The following is a 16000-nucleotide window of genomic DNA, read 5'->3' on the forward strand; positions in this document are numbered from 1 at the left end:
TGTGTCTTGGTTAACTATGGATGTTTTTCTTGCTTTTCTCTCCTCGAGACAGAGCCAAGACAGGAAATAGCCACAACCTCTTTCCCCAGGTCATCCCATGTAATAGACTATGAAAAGTCAGATAGACATTCTGTATGAAAGAATGGAGAGGAACAGCTTCACCACACACAAACACACTGAGTCCATTTCTAAGCTCATAGAGGAATATCAGTGAAGACAGCATACCAAGATAGACACTCAAGGCAGAGTCATTACCAAAACGAGACTGGACAGCTCAGAACAGTGGACTTGGACCTGCCAAGGTATCCCCTTCAGGATATGTATGTGTTGTGGGGTGTAAGGCTTTTGTATTTGAACGCATGGCCCCTGACTGACTGTCATTTTAGGAGACTTCAGAGCCTTCAGGAGGTAAGGCCAAACTGGAGGAAGTAGATTCTCAGTGAATTGGTCTTTGTTTGTTAAGGGTTACCACGTGCGCCCAAAGATGAACTGTAGTCCGTGATGGTAAGACTTCTTTATTCAGGTAAACACCAGAGCAAAACGCAAGCCAGAGCGAGCTCACAGGAAGCAAGCTAGGGCGGCCAGAGAGAAGGGGCCAGGGTCTCTACATGCAGCCCTTAAGAACCTTCCCTTACGTCACCCCCCACACACTTCCCTTCACCCTGCCCTCAAGGGCGAATCCCGGGTCCACTTGGCACCTGTCCGGGTTGCCTGGGGCAGGGCCAGGGTGTCTCCCTACATTTGTTCATACATTCCTACCCCACTGTGGCCTAGTCTGCTCTACAGACTCCCAAGATAGCCAGTCTGACATAAGCAGCTTCTGGCAGGAAGGCGCTGAGGGTCCAGTCCATCGTGGCTACCATTGCGGATACTTCAAATGGTGCTCTGTGGCCATCACTCTGTGGGTCATTTGGGGTCAGGGTGAATCTGCCTCTTGGAATTGTTTAATACTTGTTTCTTTACAGAAGCCTAGAGATAGTCAACAACTAAGGCTTTTTCCCAGAAGATGGAGTGTGCCTGAGGGATACAGACAGTTGTTGAATGGATGCCCATGATGATTCAAGACCCACAACTACTGTGCACCCTGTGGAACCTCAGAGGCCTGGACAGGGCTTCTGTGGGAAGCACTTCATAGCCAGTGCCCTTTGCCCTGCTTCCTGTTGCCTCTGCAGGTGTAGGGCCTGCTTCCTTGTCTGACTTCTGTAGGGGAAATGTTAGCCATGCCCTCTTGGGGACTGGCACAGGTGACGAAGACCACACACACTAGTGGTCAGTGACGTAGCAAGACCTTAAATATGAGGGTCACATGCAGGCGGCTCTCTCTGTTCCATGGTTTGCCTGGTTTAGAGGACTGACTCGTTGCGTGAGTACTTTCCTATTAAAAAATCTGTCAAACTTGCTCTGACTTCTTTGCGGTATGCATTAATTGTGCCCCACTTATTTGATGTCACAAGAAGGATGTCTCTGTCAATTCTAGAGTTTATATATTATCCTTCTGTGGTCTTTGATGGAGTTGAAAACAGTTATGGTTATAGTTTTCTTCAGCTATTCTAAAAGATAAGTTACCCATCTTTTTATTTAGACAGAAAAGAGGAGATGATGGGGGAAGTGCTTCTTTTTTTTGTTTGTTTGTTTTTTGTTTTTTGTTGTTGTTTTTTCGAGACAGGGTTTCTCTGTATTGCTTTGGAGGCTGTCCTGGAACTAGCTCTGTAGACCAGGCTGGTCTCGAACTCACAGAGATCCACCTGCCTCTGCCTCCTGAGTGCTGGGATTAAAGGTGTGTGCCACCACAGCCCAGCAGGGGAAGTGCTTCTATGTATGCATTTGTCTTATTGGATGATAAATAAAGTACTGTTTGGCCAATGAGGCAGCAAGTTAGGTGGGACTAGGAATCAAGGAGGATTCTGGGAAATGTAGTAAAGAAGTGGTGAGCTAGGCAGGAAGTGACATAGCAGGGAGACTCATATATAAGCAAGGGCAAGAAGGAAGTCATCCCCTTTTCCCTTTTCTCTTCTTCCTGGTCTCTGCTCTGGAGTCACCATGTGATCCGCTGGCAAGAGAGGGTGCCAGGAAGGCATCCTCCATAAGATAAGTCTTTATGGTTGATAAATTAAGACTGAGCTAGCAAGTAAGAAATCCTAGGGATTGGCCAGCAGTATTGTACCTAATATAAGTCTCTCTGTGTTACTTGGGACCTTAATGTGGTGGCGGGCAGAACTCGGTGGCCTGGCGGAAAGCACCCACATGGTGGTGGGGCTCTGGTGGATGGAGTAAAGACTTATTGTTACAGAATGGTGTCAGGAGTGGGATAACCCCACACCCTGAGGTTCCCAGAGGAAGCAGGGAACCTGCCGCAACAGCTGCATTGGAGCAGCTTCCATATGCTAGCCATCTCGAGCTCTTGGGGGTTGGACTTGGCACTCCCAAGACGGCCTGCAGCCCTCGAGAGTTCTAGGGTTAGGATTCTGCCCTCTCACCGCCTCGAACTGCCTTCCCAAGACTAGTCTGTGGCAGAACCCAGGCAGCTAGCAGTAGTGTTACGAACTTCCATGTAAACTACACAAAAGCTTAAAAAGGGATTTTGGAAGCAAAAGAACAGAGACAAGACTTCTTTTCCCCATCAGACTTCCCTCTGCTCTGTCTTTCTCAAGTGTTGCCTCCACTTATCTACATGTCTGTTTCCTTCACAGTCTGCATCTCAGAGAGAGGGACCCCAATAGGACTGATAATTCCTTATGTGGCCAGAAAGGATGTGGGTACAGAGACTGCCTGATACTCCATAGTGGTGTCTTGGGAGAGGAAGGCTTTGCAAGATAGAGAAACGGTGCTTAAAAGGACAATGGAGGGCGCTGGAGAGTTTATTCAGTGGTTAAGAGCACTTGTTGCTCTTGCAGAGGATCTGGGTTTTAATTCCAGCACCCACTGGGAGGCTCGTGATTTAACTCTAGTCCCAGGGGATTTAACACCTTCTGATCTCCATAGGCACTCCATAGGCACTTGGCGCACAGACAGACATGCAAGGCAGAACACTTACACACATAAAATAATAAAATTAATAAATTAATAAAAATAGCAGGATCTAGTGAGACATGCCTTTAATCCCAGCACTGGGGGTGGGGGAGGGGCAGACAGACCCCTGAATTCAACGCCAGCCTGGTCTATAGGCTGAGTTCCAGGGCTGCACAGAGAAAGAAGAAAGAAGGAAGGAAGGAAGGAAGGAAGGAAGGAAGGAAGGAAGGACAGAGGAGTGGTGGGCAGGTCATCGACATCCTGTGTGGAAACAAGGAATGCAGAGACCTAAAAGCTGAGTGCAGAGCCGAGATCACTCCATTAGCTCATAAAGAGGCCCCTATCAACTCCATGAAGAGTGGTCCCCACTGAGCAGCAAACACAGGACTGAGATCTAGAAAATGAGTAGGTGCCTAGTCAAGGCAAGTCTGCTATATCGAATCCTGCTTAGAAATCCTAAGAGCTTGACTCATGGGAAGGAAGTGTCTGGGGTAGGAAATCCCTCAGAGATTCAGCTCTGCAGAACTCGAGGTTGGAGTAATGTCCAATATTTCCTCATGCAAGAAGACCTGCAGAGGTGGCTCTCTGACAAGCAACAGGGGGCCCCTTCAAGAGCCCCCCTTCTTCTTCTTCTCTTGGCTACTAGACTGATGGCCAGGATTACATCCCAGCACAACCTGCCTAGAAGATGTGTTGGGCCTGATAAATAAGAAGTACCTTATAGCCCAGTTGTGTGATGCATACATGTAGCCTCAGTTGAATTGGAGGCTACACAAAGAGTTCCAGGATCACCCAAGCTGCAAAGTGAGACATCATCTCAAAACAAAACAAAAATAATTGGACTTGGTGTTAAGTGAAGTAGCTGGGCACAGATAAGTGACACATGTTCTCATTTATGTGTAAGAGCAAAAAGTTGGCCTCATAGAGGAGAGCTGTTATCAAAGCCAAGGAAGGGTGCAAGGAAGCAGGGGGAAGGGGACTGGCCAATGGGTTCAGGCCTATGGATCCATAGGAGGCATCTGTGGTTGATAACAGTTGGCTAGCAGAAGGGATCTCAAACATTCCTGTGGTGGTTTAAATGAGAATGTCTCCCAGAGGGTTATATGTTTACATACTTGGTCCCCGTCAGTAGAACTGCTTGGGAAGGATTAGGAAGTATGGATTAGGAAGTGAGTGGAGGGGGGGCTTTGTGGCTTTAAAAGCCCCCCCCCAGCATCCCCAGGGCACTCTCTTGTCCTCCTGCTTGCAAAGCAAGATGTGAGTTCTCAGCTGCTGTTCCTGAGCCAGGCCTACCCGTTGCCATGCTCCCTACCATGACGGTGATGGGCCTATATCCCTCAGGACTGTAAACCCCTGATAAGCCTTTCCTTCCATAAGCTGCATTGTGTCATGGTGTTCTATCACAGCAACAGGAAAGTTAACAGACAATTCCTAACATAAAGAAATGATAATATCTGAGGTAACAGGCCAATGATCCCGAGCCAGTCATTGCACAGTGTGCCCATGCTTTGCAATGTTACAGTGTACACGTTAACATGCACAATTACTATAATTGATTGAAGATAAACAGAGATAATAAAGGAATTGCCTAGCAGGGCTAAGGCTCAGCTGATAAAAATGCCTCCCATGCAAACATGAAAACCTGAATTCAATCCCCAGCACCTACAATAGTCCTAGCACAATGGAGACAGAGCTCACTGGCCAGCCCACCTACCCCAGGTGGTGAACTCCAGGCCAGTGAGAGATCCTGTCTCAAAAAACAAGGTAGAAAGTACCTGAGGACCTAAGGAACAATGCTCTAGGTTGGCCTCTGCCCTACATTTCTGTGCAGATGTACACACACACACACACACACACACACACACACACACACACACACAGACACACCACCCACACCACACACCCCTAGCAAATATTGACAGGACCAGTACAGTGCACTCGGGATTACATCTTCAGGGCTGTTGATCAAGAAGACACGAATATAAACTGCATAAATTCCCTGGCCTGCATTCTTTCCTTGGGGTATAGGATTCCATGCCCCAGCAAGGATCTCAAGGGAATCCACAAAGCTTAGAGGAAGCCACAGTCAATGAATAAAGTTGAAAAAAAAATCTTAAGACAAGGTTTCACTTTGTTGCCCGTGTCAGCCTTGAATTTGAGACAGTCCTTCTGCTTCAGACTCCCAAGTGCTGAAAGCACAAGTGTGAGCCACAGTACTGGGCTATGCAGGTGATAGATGAAAGAATAAAAAGGCCGGGTGTTAGCGGTGCACGCCTTTAATCCCAGCACTTGGGAGGCAGAGGCAGGTGGATCTCTGTGAGTTTGAGACCAGCCTGGTCTATAAGAGCTAGTTCCAGGACAGCCTCTAAAGCCACAGAGAAACCCTGTCTCAGAAAAAAGAAAAGAAAAGATAAAAAAGACTCTGGGAGGTGGAAAGGCTTTATGGACATAGTCTATGATGCAGAAGACTTCCTCGGGGACAGGGCACTAACTAGCTACCTGGGGAGGATGCTATTTGGACTCGATAAAAGTTCTGCTCTGAGTTTCACTTGTATGTCATGGCACGAGTATAACAATCATAATCATCATAGTAAAACAATAACAATAATGAATGGTGATGATGATAATAAAAATACATTTTATGTGTCTTGAGTTTTTGACTGCATGTGTGTCTGTGCAGCTGGTGCATGCAGTGTCCACAGAGGCCAGAAGAGGGCATCAGATGCGCTGGAACTGGAGTCATAGACAGTTGTGAGCAGTCAAGTGTGCTGGGAACGGAACCCAGGTCCTCCGGAAAAGCTGATCTGTACTGCTGAGAAAGTCATTTCCAGACAGGGTTTCTGTGTGTAGCCCTGGCTGTCCTGGAATTCACTCTGTAGACTAGGCTGGTCTTAAGATTACCGCGTGCGCTCAGAGATGAACTATAATCCGTGATGGTTAGACTTCTTTATTCAGGTAAACACCAGAGCAAAATGCAAGCCAGAGTGAGCTCACAGGAACCAAGCTAGCTCGGCCAGAGAAGGCCCTGGGTCTCCACGTGCAGCCCTTAAGAACCTTCCCTCACCCCCCCCCACCGACTTCCCTTCACCCCGCCCTCATGGCCGAGTCCCGGGTCCACCTGGCACCTGTCCGGGTTGCCATTGGGCGGGGTTAGGGTGTCTCCCTACAGGCTGGCCTCAAACTCACAGAGATCCACCTGCCTCTGCTCCTGAGGCGTGCACCACCATGGCCAGCCTATGTATCTATCTATCTATCTATCTATCTATCTATCTATCTATCTATCTATCAATCATATATATATATATATATATATATATATATATATATAAAAAGAGACATACTATGGATGGGCTGGAGACACGGCTCAGAGGTTAAGAGCACCATCTGCTCTTCCAGAGGTCCTGAGTTCAATTCCCAGCAAACACATGGTGGCTCACAACCATCCGTTATGAGATCTGGTGTCCTTTTCTGGCATGAGGCATACATGCAGGCAGAACACTAAACAAAATAAATAAATCTTTAAAAACAAATAAATAAATGAGATATACAATTCAGTAAGACCAGCAGAAGATGATTTCTTCGAGAAGACATTGTTAAGGAACAATGCAGGGGTGCTACTCTGAGGGTAAAGAGTGGTGGTACGAAAGGCTGGACTCTTTCAGACGGGGGACATGGCAGGGGCCCCTTAATGTTCTAGAGTTCAGTGGCGGTGTTTAATATGACAAGACAGGGGTATCCTTTTGTTGCTGTGTTTCGAGACAGGCTCTCACTATGCAGCTCTGACTGTCCTGGAACTCACTCTGGAGACCAGGCTGGCCTTAAACTCATAGAGATCTGCCTGTCTCTGCCTTGTGAGTGCTGGAATTAAAGCCGCGCGCCACTAAGCCCAGCTGTAGGTTTTTTGTTATTTTATTTTTTAATAAAAATCAACAGGCTTTTAGGGAAAGCCTGTGGAAACTGATCCATAGAAATATTTGAAGACAGAAATGGTTAATAGACTAGGATGTCTCTGGGGAGCAAAACAGGGCAGCCACAAGGCTGCTGTCACATCTGTCATCAAGGGGAGGCATAAGTGGAGGCGCAGTAGGCTGAGGGCAGTCACCCCAATAAGAAGTCATGATCCCTTGTCCAGTTCTGGGACACAAGCCAGCTTTCAGATCTGGAACTCACTGAAGAGCTAGCCAGGACCCAAGAAGGAAAGATTGTGACGTTGTGAGAGTGTGCACTGGAATGATCCCTTGTTATTCCCCAGAGGGACTCACTTAGAGCAAGGGGAAGTAAATGTAAGATGCTTCAAGAACTGTTTCAAGGACTTGGACACGGGGTCTGAGTTGACACTACAGTCATAACCCTGGAGCCACCAGGAGCTCCCATTAGCGTTGGGGTGAGTGGAGGAGGAAGACAATGAATCGAATCTTGACCAGAGTCTGTTCACTGTGGCACTGTTGACACACTTGATAGTCACTTCCTGGTTCCCTAAGGTGGAATTCAGCAGTTGGAGTAATTTCCTTCAAGGGCCAGCAGGTTAGAGCTACTATAAGAAGGTTAAAGGGCAAATGGAAGTCACTGAAACTTTTCCCTTGTCCCCAGAGACATACATAAAAAGCCAGAGCTGAGCATGGGAATGCACACGCGTAATCCCACTCAGGAGGCTGAGGCGGGAGACCTATGAGTAGGAAGTCAGCCTTGACCTTGATACCAAGACCTTGAACAACAAAGAAAGTAAGAAATAAAAAACAAAAGTAAAATCGTATTCTGAAGGGAAGATGAGAACTGCCATTAAAGATCTACAAGATGGGGCTAAAGAGATGGCTCAGAGGTTGAGAGCACTGGCTGCTCTTCCAGAGGTCCCGAGTTCAATTCCCAGCAACCATAGGGTGGGCTCACAATCATCTGTAATGAGATCTGGTGCCCTCTTCTGGCCTGCAGGCATGCATGCAGGCAGAACACTGCATAATGACAATCTAAAAAATAAATCTACAAGACGTTCTCCTCTCAGATTTGATTGTTTGTTTGTGTTTTTCAAGACAGGGTTTCTCTGTGTAGCCCTGGCTGTACTAGAACTCACTCTGTAGACCAGGCTGGCCTCGAACTCACAGAGATCCACCTACCTCTGCCTCCCGAGTGCGGCAATTAAAGGCGTACACTACCACTGCCTAGCAAACACAAGTTTCTGACCACTTGTAAAATCATGCAGTTACACTTACATATTTGTGTCGGTTAGTTTTTGTTTTAAACATTTTTAATAATTTATTTATTTGTATTTCATGTACATTGGTGTTCTTCCTGCATGTGTGTCTGTGTGAGGGTTATCAGATCCCCTGTAATGGGAGTTATAGACAGTTGTGAGCTGCCATGTGGTGCTGGGACTTGAACCTGGATCCCCTGAAAGAGCAGCCAGCACTCCCAACCACTAAGCCATCTCTCCACCCCCGTGTTGGTTAGTTTTAATCATCAAGTTAGAATCAACCTAGAATCTCCTTGTAGTGGTCTCTATAAAAGTATTGTCTAGATCGCATTGGCCTGTGGGCATGTCAGGATATCTTATCACAGCAACAGAGATAAAATTAGAACATTATTCTGTGGCACAGATCTCTGAGTCAGAGGCCAACCTAGGCTACAGAGCGAGTTCCAGGACAGCCAGGGCTACACAGAGAAATGTTGACTTGAAATAAAAAAAAAAAAAAAGTGTGGGGTTCTGCAATGTCTAGATGGGAACAACAGAGCCTCACAGTTGAGATGAATCAGGGAAAGCTCACACTGCAGCCAGGCCCAGAACATGGCTTGGGAGGGCCAGACCAGATTTTAGTCCTTGGCTGGACATTATTTTGCAATGTACAAACTCATTAACTGGACACAAAAGCTGGAAGAATTCAAAAATAGACAGGATTGTGCCTTTTACTACGTCATACTCTGAACAAAGGACAAAAGAATGACAAAGACATCACAACTATTTTTGTATATTTAAAACCTGTTGTAAAGGTAGTAACCACAGACAAGTTATGTCACTAGATTACTGTGCTGGTTTTTTTTTTTTTTTTTTGTCACCTTGACCCAACCTAGACATATCTGGGAAGAGGGAATATTAATTGAGAATATGTCTCTATCAGACTGGCCTACAGACAAGTCTGCAGGGCGTTTTCTTGGTTAACGATAGATGTCAGGGTCCTGCCTACTGTGGGCAGCGCTGCCCATGGGCAGGTAGTCCTGAATGGTGTACATAAAACCGGCTGGGGAAGCCGTGGGGGCAAGCCAGCAAGCACAGCTCATCCATGTCTCAACTTCAGTTCCTGCTCCATTTCCTCCAGTGGACTGTGACCCGGGATATGGAAGGCAAATGAACCCTTTCCTCCCCAAGTTGCTTTTGGTCATGGGAGTTTTATCATGAAATAGAAACCTAACTATGAAAACTACATTTTTTATCACTTTTCTGAAAACAAAAACCAAATAGTTTTGTCTTGGTAGTTATTTTCTAGCCAAATGAGCAAATTATATATACACATACTCACATTGGCATTCAGTACAGTGATGACCTGTAAGATTGCTTCTAAACATATATTTTAAGAAATTATACATTTTTTTTTTTTGTTTTTCAAGACAGGGTTTCTCTGTGTAGCTTTGGAGGCTGTCCTGAACTAGCTCTTGTAGACCAGGCTGGTCTCGAACTCACAGAGATCTGCCTGCCTCTGCCTCCTGAGTGCTGGGATTAAAGGCGTGCGCCACCAACACCTGGCTTCAGTCAGTATTCTTAATCACTGAGCCATCTCTCCAGCCTCAGAGGCCGCCAATTTTTTTTTTTTTAAAGAAATTATGTGTTTGAAACCAGGCATGGTTTAATCTCAGCACTAGGGAGACAGAAGCAGGCAGATCTCTGAGTTCGAATCCACCCTGGCCTCAAACAGGGTGAGTTAAGGTAGGACAGTCAGGGCTACATAGAGAAATTCTGTTTCAGAAAAAAAATTTTTTTTTTATGTGTTTGATTTTCTTGCCTGCATGTGGAAGGGGACTTTGGATCCCCTTAAAGGGCCCAGCACCTCCCAATAACATCATTCTGGACCCTCCTCTGCTCAGGTTGAGTCCTCTGTACTCAACCTGAGTGCTCAGGTTGAGACTTGTAAGCATGGCCTCCTTTGTGCTGCCCCTGGAAGACCAAGGAGTAGGGTCCAGCTGCCCCCCCCTTTATTTCATTCTCCAATGAAAAGAAAATAAGTAGGTTTTCCTGCTAATTGTCAGAGAGCAGGCAGCAAAGTCAAGGAAATGGGCAAGTTCTTATATCCAGGAACCCGTAGCAGCCTCTTCACCCCTTAAATGATTGCTCCACCCTTTTCTTTAATCAGCTGCAGGGCTCACCATTCCCTCCTGGGAGTCTACCTCTGGCCAACTGGACTTCGCCTATAAAACACAACTTCCCAGTCTTCTGCAAGTGATTCAGGCAGACAAGTGAGCATCCCTTTGTCTGGACAAAAGTAATTACACCAGAGCAGGAACAAGGCATGCACAATGTCTTTAGGGACTGAGGCCAACAGGACTCTCTCAGGCAAAGAGTTCTCTGTCTTTGGGTAGGGGCTCTGAACCTCCTGAGGGTGCCTGGGGCCCACCAGGCTCGCCCACCTCAACACAGACCTGGCCGAGGAATCTTTTCCCACCACATCCCTATTCCTGTGACTAACCAGGGAAGACTAAGGAAGCAATGAAGGAGCCCAAGAGCAATGCCACTGTAGTGACAGCACAGGGAGTGAGCGCTACAGGAAACTTCTCAGCTGCACTACAGAGATTTATTGTTTCATCACCCACTTATTGGGACACATTTTGGAAAAAATATGAAAACCCAAAGAATGGGAATTACTCAGAAGATGGAAGGAGGGAGGGGAGCTCCCAGGTGGTGGGTCCCATCCAAACATCTAAAGAATAATGTTTTTGGCCAGGTCTGGTGGCACAGCCTTTAATCCCAGCATTCGGGAGGCAGAGACAGGTGTATCTCTGTGAGTTCAAGGCCAGCCTGGTCTAAATACGGAGTTCCAGGACAGCCAGAGCTATAGTATGGCCCTGTCTTAAAAACAGACAGAAAAGAATAATAATTTTTCAAATAACCTAGAGATGAGATTGCAGCTTTACATTTTGGGGCTTTCTTTCTGTGCATTTATATTTAATTGTTTTCCTCACAGATTTTTATTGTGCTATATAATACAGACTTTATTTTTCATTATGTAGCCTAGGTTGGTTTGGAATAATCTTTCTACTTCAGCTTCTGCAATGCTTGGATTATGGATGAGGTGGTTTTTTTTTTTTTTTTTTTGTACTGGAACTAAAAATTAGTTGACACATGGTAGGCAAGCACCTTACCCTGAGTCACATCCCCAGTACCAATAATTAAAAAAAAACACATATTTGTTTTATTTCTAACTATGTATATATGCGGTATGGGGTGGAGGGTATGTGTACCTGTGAGTTCAGATGCTGTGGAGTCTAGAAGATGGTGTCCTATCCCCTGGAGCTGGAGTTCTAGGCAGTTTGGAGCCACCCAGTGTGGGTGCCAGAAACCAAACTCAGGTCCTCTGGGAAAGCAGTACATGCTCTTAACTGATCAATCTTTCCAGCCCAAGAATTAAAAAAAAAAGCTCTTTCCTTCTTTCTTTCTTTCCTTCTTTCTTTCTTTCTTCCTTCCTTTCTTCCTTCCTTCCCTCCTTCCTATCTACCTACCAGTCTATCATCCATTCATTGTACATGTGTGTGTGAGAGAGATGCATTTAGAGGTTCAAGAACAACTCTCTGGAGTCCATTTCCTCTTTCTGCCATATGGGCCTGGGGAGTAAACTCATCTTGCCAGGCTTGTGGGCAAATACCATTCCTGAGCCATCATGCTGCCCCCCTGGAACTTGAAACAATCCTCTTGCCTCAGCCTGCGATATGCTAAGATTATATATGTATATTATCCTACCTAGCTCCAGATCTTTTTTTCAGGACAGGGTTTCTGTTTAACAGCCCTGGCTGTCCTAGAACTCACTTTGTAGACCAGGCTGGCCTAGAATTCACAGAGATCCTCCCGCCTCTGCCTCCCAAGTGCTGGGATTAAAGGCCAGATTTTTTATGATTTATTTTTATTAGTTTTAAGTATATGTAGATATGTGTGTATGAGTGCAGGTACCTTAGGGAACCAGAGGAGTGAGATCCCCCAGGAGCTGGAGCTGGAGTTACAGGCTGAGGTACCTGACGTGGATGCTGGGAACTGAACTCACATACATCCTTTGAAGAACAGTACATGCTCTTAACCACTAAGCCACTTCCTCAGCCACAAACTTTTTTTTTTAGAGTAAACTCTATGGAACAGACTCTAAACCTTCAATTTTAATCAGTTCAGTTTATACAATAGTGTGACAGGTGCAATGTTTGAAAGTGTAGGGCAACCTGAGCTATAAGGTTACTTCAAGGCCAACCTGTGCAACTCAGTGAGAATCTGTCTTGAAATGAATTGGGAGTTGGGGCTGGAGAATGGCTGCTTAGCGGCTGTTCTTCCACAGGACTGGGATGTCCTCAGTACCTACGTGGTGGCTCACAACTGTCAGTTACCTCCAATCCAAGGCATCTGATGTCCCCTTTACTTTCTGTTGCTTTGACAAAACATTGACCAAAGCCAGCCGGGGGAAGAAAGGGTTCATTTCAGCTTGAGGGAAGCCGAGGCAGGAACTCAAGGCAGGAGGCTGGAGGCAGGAACTGAAGCAGAACCATATACTGACGCTGTCTATTGCCTTGCTCTCCAGGGCTTAGCCTGCTTCATTATACAGCACAGAACTACCTGTTCTGGGTGGCACCGTCCACAGAGAGCCAGGCCCCCCTACATCAATCATTAATCAGGGAAATGCTCCACAGACCCCTCCACAGGCCAATCTAATGGCAGCTTTTTTTTTTTTTTGGTCAACTGAGGTTCCCTCTTCCCAGATGCCTCAAGCCTTCGGCCTTGGCAAAGAAACAGAGTGCTTGGGGAATGTAGCACAGACTGGCTCACTTCATGGCAACCAGGAAGGAAAGCACACATGCCTTAGTTACTTTGCAGCTGCTATGAAGAGACACCATGACCAAGGCAGCTTATAGAAGACAGAGTTTACTGGGGGCTTCCTTGCAGCTTCAGAGGGTTAGTCAGTGATCGTGTGGGGAGTGTGGCAGGCACGGTACTGAAGTAGTAGCTAAGAGCTCACATCTGATTCACAAGCATGAGGCCAGGAAAGAGCAAGATAACTGGAAATGATGGGATTTTTAAACCTCAAAGCCCGCTGTACCAGGCTCTTTCTTTTGGGCCACCAACCAGCTTCCAAATCATGACACAGAGACTTATTATTAGTTTTGAATGCTTGGCTTACCTTGGGCATGTTTATGGCTGGCTCTTTTAACTTAAAGTAACCTGTTTCTCTTTATCTTTTCTTTCTTTCTGTCTCTATGTCTGTCTGGCTGAAGGCTTCCTGGCTTCTGGCCCCAGGCATCTCCTTCATTCTCTCCTTCTTCCTTCTGTTTTTCTCCCAAACTTAGATTTTTCCTCCTATTTATTCTCTCTCCCTGCCAGCCCCTCCTATCCTTTCTCTGTCCAGCTATTGGCTGTTCTGTTCTTTATGCACCAATAGGCAGGCAAGATGAACCCAATACAACACATCTTTTCATAATTAAACAAATGCAGCATAAACAAAAGTAACACACATTTAAAGCGATATTCTGCAGTATAAACAAGTGTAATACATCTTTGCCCAGTTAAAATAATATTTCACAACAGCCCACCACCACCACCAATGACACACCTCCTTCCAAAAGGCCACACCTCCTAATCCTTTCCAAACAGTTCCACTAACTGGGGACCAAGCATTCAAACATATGAGCCTATGGGGATTATTCTCATTCAAACCAACACACACACACACACACACACACACACACACATACACACACACACACACACACACACACACACAGAGGGGGGAGTGAGTGAGTGAGTACTTGAGAGCCACAGGGATGCCAATGACTCATGATCCTCTTCCAAGGGTGCCTGCAGTCACATACTTCCTTTCAGTATGTCCCAATTCCTCAAGGCTCCACCCCCAATCCCATAGCACCAGTGGCAGGGGATTATACCTCATACCTTTGGCATATGGACCTTTGGGGACCACTCTGTACCCAAATTATGGCAAGGAGTAAGGTGAGTCACTGCAATCTTCTTAGCTTGTGCCAGCCCCACTTGCCTGGATTCACAGTGCAATCAGGTGCCCGCTGCAGACTCTTCTGTGGGTACCTCACTGCTTTTCTCTAGGCAGACTCCCTATCTGCAGGGGCTGGCTTGGGTCTGATCTCAGACGGTCATCATTAGTTTCATCTGTCACTGTCCCTTTCCTGGAGAGGCCCTGGAGTCAGTGAGTAGGTGTAGAAGGTGAGCTTGTCAAGTGACCTCTCCTATACACAGGGCCCCCAGAGGGCCAGCAGCATGTCCATCTTCCTGCCCAGCAGAAATGGGCCAGGGTTTCAGACAGAGAGCATGAACATGGGTCCCCAGGCTGCAAGTGCTGTGAAGGGCTCTTGATCGACTATCAGACAGACCACATCATGACTGAGGGCTTTAGAATCAACTTATAGACACATTGGGAATTCAAAGGCTGGGAACAGAAAAGGCCAGATTCTGTGGGAAGCAGAAAGGCTGTAGGGGCTCTACTTTCCTGCTCTTTCAGTTGTTTTCTTGCTTTCTGGCCCAAGATGTAAGCAGTGTGCCACACACTGTGACTGAGATGGCCCTCACCAGAGGCTTAGAATAACAGGTCATACAATTTTGGGCCAGGACTCCCAAAACTGTGAGGCAAAATATTTTGGTTTTACGCCACAAGAGTTTGTCAGTGATGGAAAACTGAATAATGAGGACGGGAAGAGGGCTGAGAAAGACGGAACTGTCTCTTCCAACCGAGGGAGAGGGAGGGGCATGGGGAGCCAGTGACACTGGCATTTAGTCTGGGAAGGGAGAAATGGCAAAGCCAAATTAAAGTTAGAGTGCCAAAGGTGTAGCTGTTGGTGGAGTGGTGGTCTAACATGCACGAGGCCCTGGGTTTGATTCCTAGCACGGCATAAATGGGCCTGTAATCCCAGCACTTGGGAGGTAGAGATAGGAGGATTGGGAGCCTCTGGTAGCTGCGTGAGTTTGAGGTCATCCTGGGATACATTAGACCAGCCGTTCTCAACCTGTGGGTCTCGCCCCCACAGGGGTCGCATATCAGATAGTCTGTGTATCAGATATTTACATTACAATTCATAACAATAGCAAAGTTACAGTTATGCAGTAGCAATGAAATAATATGAGGATCTGTATTAAACAGTAGCAGCATTAGAAAGGTTGAGAACCACTGCATTAGACCTTTCTCCAACCAACCAACCAACTAACCAACCAACCAACCAACCAAATCCTGCTCACCCCATCCCAACAGCTGTTAAATAGATATGTTCTCTATATTGTTGAAGAGGTGACACTGGGCTTGAGTTGAGTCTTAGAAGGTCACCATGGGGAATTAAGGGGAAGAATTAAAGGCCTGCAGTTTCCTTCTGGTAGCGAATTCTAAAGTCTAGTGTAAGACAAAGAAATGGTTTTGATCACTAGGTGTGTGCTTGTTCAATACACTGCAGACAGAACATGTTGTCAGGTCTCTGTCTCTTTGGTTGGGATATTTCATGTATTTCCTCAATATTGCCACAAACCAGACCGACCTGGAGATGACCTTCTGCACTGGAACAGAAGCCCAAGGACTTCTGTTCAGTAACAGGGCTTAGAGTTGAAGCTCCAAGGCTGTTGTCCTTGGGAGATCATGTTACAGATAGTCACAACCAGCTGTGGCAGGTCCCTGGTTCCTGGGTGCCACTGTGGCTGTCCACCTGAAGAAGCAACGGAATCACTGCCACCATCAATGAGGTCCTATAACTGCTTATCCCCAGAGAAGCAAGGTTAGAATGGACCCTTGGGCAAAGACACAAATTC

This window comes from Cricetulus griseus, chromosome 5 (assembly GCF_003668045.3).
Source record: "Cricetulus griseus strain 17A/GY chromosome 5, alternate assembly CriGri-PICRH-1.0, whole genome shotgun sequence".
Lineage (NCBI taxonomy): Eukaryota > Metazoa > Chordata > Mammalia > Rodentia > Cricetidae > Cricetulus > Cricetulus griseus.